The sequence below is a fragment of the Sminthopsis crassicaudata genome, chromosome 2, assembly GCF_048593235.1.
Source record: "Sminthopsis crassicaudata isolate SCR6 chromosome 2, ASM4859323v1, whole genome shotgun sequence".
In the NCBI taxonomy this organism is placed as follows: Eukaryota; Metazoa; Chordata; class Mammalia; order Dasyuromorphia; family Dasyuridae; genus Sminthopsis; species Sminthopsis crassicaudata.
Window position 1 is genome coordinate 474,022,893 of NC_133618.1, and position 7,573 is coordinate 474,030,465.

Here is a 7,573-nt window from a genome sequence, read left to right on the forward strand (position 1 = left end):
CTGATTGCCTCGGTGAGCCTAGAGGTATTTCATGTTACCCTTTCCCCCACCCCTCTATCTGTGACCCCATCTCAAGACAGATGCTGATATGACTGTTTGTCAGGCAGTGGTAAGTGGAAGTGGTGATTGTCAGGACATATTATCTCCCAGATAGTCACTAGAACTTATCTCCTCTTAGCACTTTCTCCAATCACCACTCCCCAGGGGCCTAATCTACAGTTTGTTTCTGATCGGGGTGGAGGGCGTCTGCTTCTGAACATACCCTCTGATCTTGTCTCTGAATCCTTAAGTTGCTCAAACCTTGAAGCTGACCAATCAATCATTCAGTCAACTGATCCGTGGCCTTGTCTTCACTGGGGGATATGCTGTGTCCTAGGCCAGGGCTGATGCCATGAAACAGGAGGAGGGACACACGTCTTGCCTTTAAGTTGCTTAGTCTATTTGGGATTGGGAGATGGGGTGGGGGTGAGATTCACACACAAAACAATTAATAAACAATTGCATACTTTTAAAATGGCCTTCATGGTTGCTGATGGCCTTCAGGAGAGAAGTTCCCTAGCACTGGTCCATGCTATAGCTCCTGAAAAATCTATCATCCTTATTAACATAAGGATAAACCCCTTGTCCATTCCCATGGGAGTCTTCCTGTATGCTCTTAGATCTTTATTATCTTCACTAAGATAAGAATAGGGCTTTGACCCAAGGATGCTAACTTTCAATGGATCCTGCTTCTTTCCCACAAATCACTGATTCTCACACCTCCCTTTCTGTAATGCCCTTTCTCTGATGAGAACAATTCATAGGTCACATTGACATGAGACACCTCCCCGACTCTCTCTGGGGTGAGGGTCATTCTAACTCCTCTCCTGCAACAACTGTATTCCTGGCTTGGCTGTCCTCTGCCCTGCAGCGGTGCCCCACCCACCACCCACCCCCTATACTGTTTTTTGGCACAGGTGAAAGAATTCCGCTAGCTATGACTCTGCTTCTCAGCCCATCTTTGTGTAGTGGGAACTCCCCAAGGAGACAGTAACTGAGTGGGGGAGCAGAGTAATTAGGGGGGCTTTGATGAAGCCATTCAGTTTGCATTTTCACTTCTAAGAGGAGAAAGCAGTCTTTGGGTTACCCCATTTCTCAGATCAAGAAACCAGGGCAGAAAACTCCTAGTGACTACTTGTCACAAAATATGTGTGTAAGAAGGTGGGTGGTTCAAGAGAGAGGTGAAAGAAAAAAAGAGAGATGAAATCCTCCCTAAGCTCCAAACCTACCTCTTCTCTAAGTTGTTGCCCCTGCTCTCTATTACCAACAACAAGTATGATAATCCCTAATATTCAGGGTTATCTTTAAGGCTGGAAAAGTCTTTTGAACCTGACAGCCCTATGAAGTGCTACTATTCTCTCTTGCAATTATTATTATTACTATTCTCATCTTGCAATAAGAAAACTGAGACCCAAGGTGATGCCCAATGTCAGACAGGTAGTAAGAATTTGAGGAAGGATTGTAACTCCCATCGTGCTACCTAACTACCAACCTGGAAGCCTGGTCCCAAGAATCAAACGTTATCATAGGATCACAGACTTAGACCTAGAGGATGCATCAGAGATTTGTAAAAGGTCCTTCCCCCCTTCTCTTTGGAGCCAGGACTCTCTCAGTCCTATTCCTTGGTTTTAGTCTAGGAGGTTCTCACTTTATCCCAGTCCCACCATTACATACTTCAAGTTGGTGGCAATGTATAGCTAAGCTGGGACACTGAAGAAAAATCAGGACCCATGACCTAACAAGCCCCTAATAGTAACTGGGTAAATCACTGCCCTTCTCAGTGCCTAGTTTTTCTCATCTACCAAATGAAAGGATTGGACCAGGTGATTTCTAAGAATCCTTTCATCCCTAAAATCCTCAGACCTTATGTTACCTCCCCACTCCTATTTGCAGAGCTGAAACCTTGGAAACGGAGGCAGCAGAGGGGAGAGAGGAAAGGAATGGGGCCCAGAAGGTGGGCCTCCATCCCCAGGCCAGCTATAAACTGGAGCAGCCACCATCTCCAGCTCCAGACATTGGGGAGACCACTGCCTCAGCCCCAGCCCAACCCTCCCCTGGGAGAGAGGGAGACAATGATTCTATTGTTAGGGAGGGTAAAAGGCAGCTCAGACCTAGTGGGGAGCTTCCCCTCAGTTCCAGGGGGAGGAGTGAGGGGAGAGGTGATATTTCTCACCTTTCCTTTCCCTGGGGGTCTGAGGTTGGAAAAACAAAAGGTTGGTTTGATGTGGATTCTAGGGTGGGGATAGGGTGGGTGCTTATAGAAGGGTGGGTCTTATAATTGGGTAAGTGTTATGATAGATTGGTGTAACAGGGGAATTAGTGATGAGGTGGGGGGAGTCCCAGGTACAAAAGTATTGCAATTTTAGTTATCGATTGATTAATCACCCCCCCCAATACACTCCGACTTCAAAGATCCAAATAATTGAGGGTGTAGGCTCAGCCTTTACTGGCTCTTGCTGCTGTCCAGCTCTAAAAGGTCTCCCCTCTGGCACAATGGAAGGAATTTGATTCTCCTCTCCATCTCCCCTCCATCCAAGCCCGGGATCTGAGTCTAAATTCTAGAATAGTGTCAGAGACCATCTACTCTTTTGTGTACAGAGGAGAAACCCTTACCTAGTCACACAAGTGTGACAATTTGGACTAGAACTCAGATGACTTGAAGTAGGAGCCTGAGGGGATATGTGGATGTCCAGACGGAGTTGTCCAGGCCCAGAGAGGATATCAGGACATGAGGAGGAAGGAGACCTAGCCAGGTCAATTTACATTCAATGCCCTCGTTATCCTGTCTCCTCACAGAGGGTCCCTATGAGCTGCTATCAGTGTGCTCTAGAATCCAAGCTTCCTGGACCTGAGTGGCAACCCTCCCCAGCCTAGTGAAGGCACTTCTGGGCTGCTTGCCTCGGTGTGGAGACTGGTGGGGCCACAGATGGCCAGAGATGCTCAAGCCCTCTGAATTCCTGCTCCTGCTCCTCAGTTCTCTGGAGGCATCACTCTGGGAGCCCATTCCATAGTGTCCTGTACCACAGCCTGCACACAGAGACAAGCACTCCACCTCCCTGTGAACGTGATTGTTCACAGGCACAGATAGCCTTGTTCCTGAGCCCAGCACCCACCACTCATTCCTAGCCTTCAAGGACCATCTCTTCAAATTTCACCTTCTGGCTGCTGCTTTCTGGGCATTCCCCCAATCCCTGAACCACTTCTCCTGAGGCTGAGATCTTCTTTTTAAGGAGGGATGCCAGTTCATCTGGGTGACTGCAATAAATTTACAGCTGTCAAGCTGAGGGTAAGGGGTGAGTGGAGGAAGTGGGGGGCCTTGGGAGGTCCTGGGAGATTTAGGATCCAAGATCCCAAAGCCTATCCTTACATTTAGCTTTTCTCGGAGTGTATATGTGTATGAAGGTTAGGAGAGGGTGGGTGATTCTTGTTTTGGTTAAGGTGCTTAAAAATATTACTTCCTAATAGGGTCAAGGAATCAGCAGCAGAAGTGGGGAGCAATATTCCCTTGAACCTAACCTCAAGAGGTAACCATCATTTAGGGAAACCAAAATTCTATGAAGTGGAATTAATGAAATGTTAGAGAAGCTTCGGGAGAAAGGAAATCTCCTGAAAGGGATCTTGGGTTGAGGGTGGATACTCTGGAGCCCAGAAAAGAAACGGCAAGCCCCAGATGTCTACTACCTGCCCAGCTCTGTGAACAGCTTCCCGATGAGGGGGGAGAATCAACCTTTGCAAGCACAAGGGTTGCCTACTGATGCTAGCTCAGATATGAAGTCTGGACGCCAGCTCAGACCTCCTTCTCCTTCCCTCCATTTCTGCCCCTGCCTGTATCCTCTGGCTGCAGAGTGGGGATCTTACTCTTGGGCTACTAAGCCCCAGAGCCTCCTCCTGGCCCTCTGAGAGGCTGGAGCGGGGTTTGGGCCACGCTGAGGGTGCCGTCCCATTCCCTGTGTCCAATGCTTCCCTCCCCCAGCAACAATGACGGCTTTTGCCCAGAGTGTTTGTGTAATATTGCAGATGCCGATCAGAGGCCTTATGTAGCGGGGTGTTTACGTGGGCAGGCCGCCACACGCTCAAAGAAATAAACAAAGGGCTATTCTTCAGGGTTAAAAAAAGAGAGAGTCTTGAAAACGAGTCCAATTTTCCTTCCTTAGACACTCCCTGTTATTCTACCTAAAGTGGCTTCTTGAGATACACAGGACCATAAGGGCTGATTCCTGGGAGACGCAATCACTGCCCTAGAGAGAGGCCGTGGGCAAACAATCTGCCTTGTGTTTATTTCCCCAGGTTTTCTGAGGTATGAACGAGAACGTCCTTTAAAAAGGTCTATTTGAGAAAAATGTTACCCTGGAGAATCTGCCTGATGATCTGAAGCAGTGTCAAAAATCTAACAGAAACTGGGAACAACTAACCTCTACATAAGGATCCCTGCAGGCAGCATATTGACTTAGAAAACCACATATTAACATTATCTATGTTCTATTGTATCTTTTTTTACTTTGTTAAATATTTCCCCGAATATATTTTCCTCTGCTTAGGTCAGCACTTAAGAGTGGTCCTAGCCAAATGAGAGACCTTTGGAATAACTACAAGAATTTGTAAAGTTTCTATGACCAGGAGATCTTCAAAGATCAAGAAATTTCCAGTGACCAATAAGATATATGTTATGATTCCCAGGAGGTCCCCATTTTCTATAGGAATCACAGCATCTCAGAACTCCAATAAAACTCAGAGACCTCATCTAGTTCAACGCACTCAGAAACTAATCATCCGGACTGTGTGTGAAGGCTTCTAGCAAAGGGGAACCCACTACTAGGAGCAGCCATTGCACTTTTGGACAGGTCAGACTGAGGAAGTGTCTTCTAAGATTAGTCCTAAATCTGCCTCCCTAACTCCCACTCAGTGCTCCTAGATTTCTGCACTCCAGAGTCACAGTGCACAAGATGAATACTTTTTTCCACATGAAAAAAGCACTTTTCAGATGCTTGAAGATTACTATCATGTTGCTGTCCCCACCCCCACCCCCAAGTGTTCTCCTTTCTAGGCTAAGTGTCTTCAATTCCTTCCACGGATGCTGGTGGTATGGTTTCCTCTCACCATCATGTCATCACCCCTTAGACATATTTTGAATGCTCGCAGAACAGAACACAATGTTCTCAGTGAAGGATGGATTCTTTTGTGACTGGGATGGGGGTAGGGGTGGGAGCTCAGTGGCCACAGAATCTCCAGGGACTTTTTTTTGCCATGCTGCCATTGTCAAAATGGGTACTCTGGGATCCCTAGAAAATGGCAGCTTTGGACAACATTTGCTGAATTGCCTGTTTGCAGATATTGTTATATAGGGTCTCTGAGCCACCATTATTTCCTTTTCCAATGGGTTGATCCCTGTCATAAAAGACATAAAAGCTAACATGGTGAATGAGAGAGTTAGAATCCAAAAATTTCTCAAGAGGTAACTAATCAGACATAATAATATGAATAAAAAGGAAATTTTATGATTAGTTCTTTAAAAAAATCAATTTCACAAGTGCAAGATAGAAAAAGTATGGCTAGATAATAGTTTATCTGAAAATGATGTGGGAATTTTAAGAGAGTGCAAGCTCAATATGAATCAACAGGAAGATTTATCAACTAGTGGTACTGATGCGATGTTGGGCTACGGTAAGCAAGATGTGGTGTCCTAGACTGGAGAGTACTATTTACTAAGTCTTGCTTGGACCACACCCGGAATATTATGTTCCACTTTGAGTACCATATTTTAGAATATGGTCACTGATAACTGGAAAGGAGTCCTGAGGATGAGATATGAGGAGGAATCAAAGGAACTGTGAGGAGACATCTTCGTACAAATAGAAAAGGTGCCGAGCTGGCAATTGGAAGCACTAGGTTAGAATCCCAGCTTTGCCTTCTATTAAATGTGTGACCATGTACAATTTCTTTCTCTTGTTGGGCCCCAGCTTTATCACCTGTAAAAGAAAGGGGTTGGACCAGATGACCTCAAAGATTTCTTCAACATGTATAATTGCAAATGGATGGATGAGAAGGAAGGAATGACAAAGGCCTTTTAGTATACTCCCTCTCCCTCATTTTACAGATTTAAAAACCATTAATCTTGCATTAAAAGAAGGATCAGAAGCCATCTTGTCTAAACTCCCCATTATTGCCCAAGATTATAAGGATGGTAAGTAGCCAAATGTGGATTCAAAACTAGGTATCCTGACTACACATCCACCATTCTTTCCTCTATATCACATTACCTTCTCTGGGGACCTATGGCTTCTCTTGTAACATTCTACTATAAAAAGGCGCTGCACACCCAGAGTTCCAGGACCAGACTCAGACCCTCAACGGCACACTACCTCCAACCCCTTGGCTTAATCCAGAGGGGAATTCCAATTCAAGGGACACACAGGAAGAAAGGCCCATATTCTCAACATGATCTTTCAGGCATCAGTTCAGCTTGGAGCTGGAGCTAGACAGACTCTGGGCCCTTCTCCCCACCCCCCTCCATCATAAGAACCACAAACACAGAAACCTGGAGAAACACTGCAGGGTGATCTGGTCAGGCTGGAACTTGCATCTGATGTCAGCTCTATCTACTGGGCAGATGAGCCTGACTGGGACCTGGATCAGCCTAGCAAACTGCCCCCAGGGGAAACTCCTGGGCTGTGAGGATTGTTCCCATGTCCCATTTAAATCATCACTATGTAAATCCCCAACCCCCTGGAAAGGGAACATTGAAGCCTTCTGGGTGCCCTGTGTGTGTGTGTGTGTGTGTGTCCCCGAATTCTGGTTATGGCCTCTGCTTGTATCATCCCATTGGGTGCTATGTCCACATGTCCTAATTGTGTTTCCCTCGTGTGGGTCAGAAAGCTGGGGCTTGTGTATGTGCTAGCCCTAGACATATCCTCCAACTTCTCCAGTATTTAGAAGGATAATAAAGAAAGGGGACATTGGAATTGGAAAGGTGTGTTTGGAGAACTCCCTCTAAGCATTTCCTGGGGAAGGGCATGGGAAGGGTCATTTATCCCTGGCCAGTGTGGGGAATGAGCCCCTCTATCTTACTGACACCAATGAGAAGCCACGTCTTCCAGCCCTGTGGCCATAAGACCATCTTGCTTGGGTCAGGGCAGAAGAAAGATGATTCATTCAGATTTAAATCCACCCCTTCCCCCAAACTGTTAAAGACATGAAACAAACCCAGCCTGCCAGCAGAACCAAGGCCCAAGTGTTTGGGGTTGGTATGAGAGGCCTCTCCAGGGGAGCCCCAGGAGGATGACAAAGCACACAGAAGCAGAGGGAGTGGGTGGGGTCAAGGAGCAGCCCAGGCTCAGGGAGAAGGAGGTGCTGGAGGGGAACTGGTGCTGAGGAGGGTGGAAGTCCATCTCCGCTGGGTGTGGTGAAGGGAGGCCCTCTCTGTGTCCTCCTCTTGCTGTGATTTCCAGCAGAACCTGATGCCTTAGACCCTCAGCCTGGGAGAGACACCTTGAAGTCACCCAAGATGAAGTTTTTATACCCGTTGAAATGGTTTGGG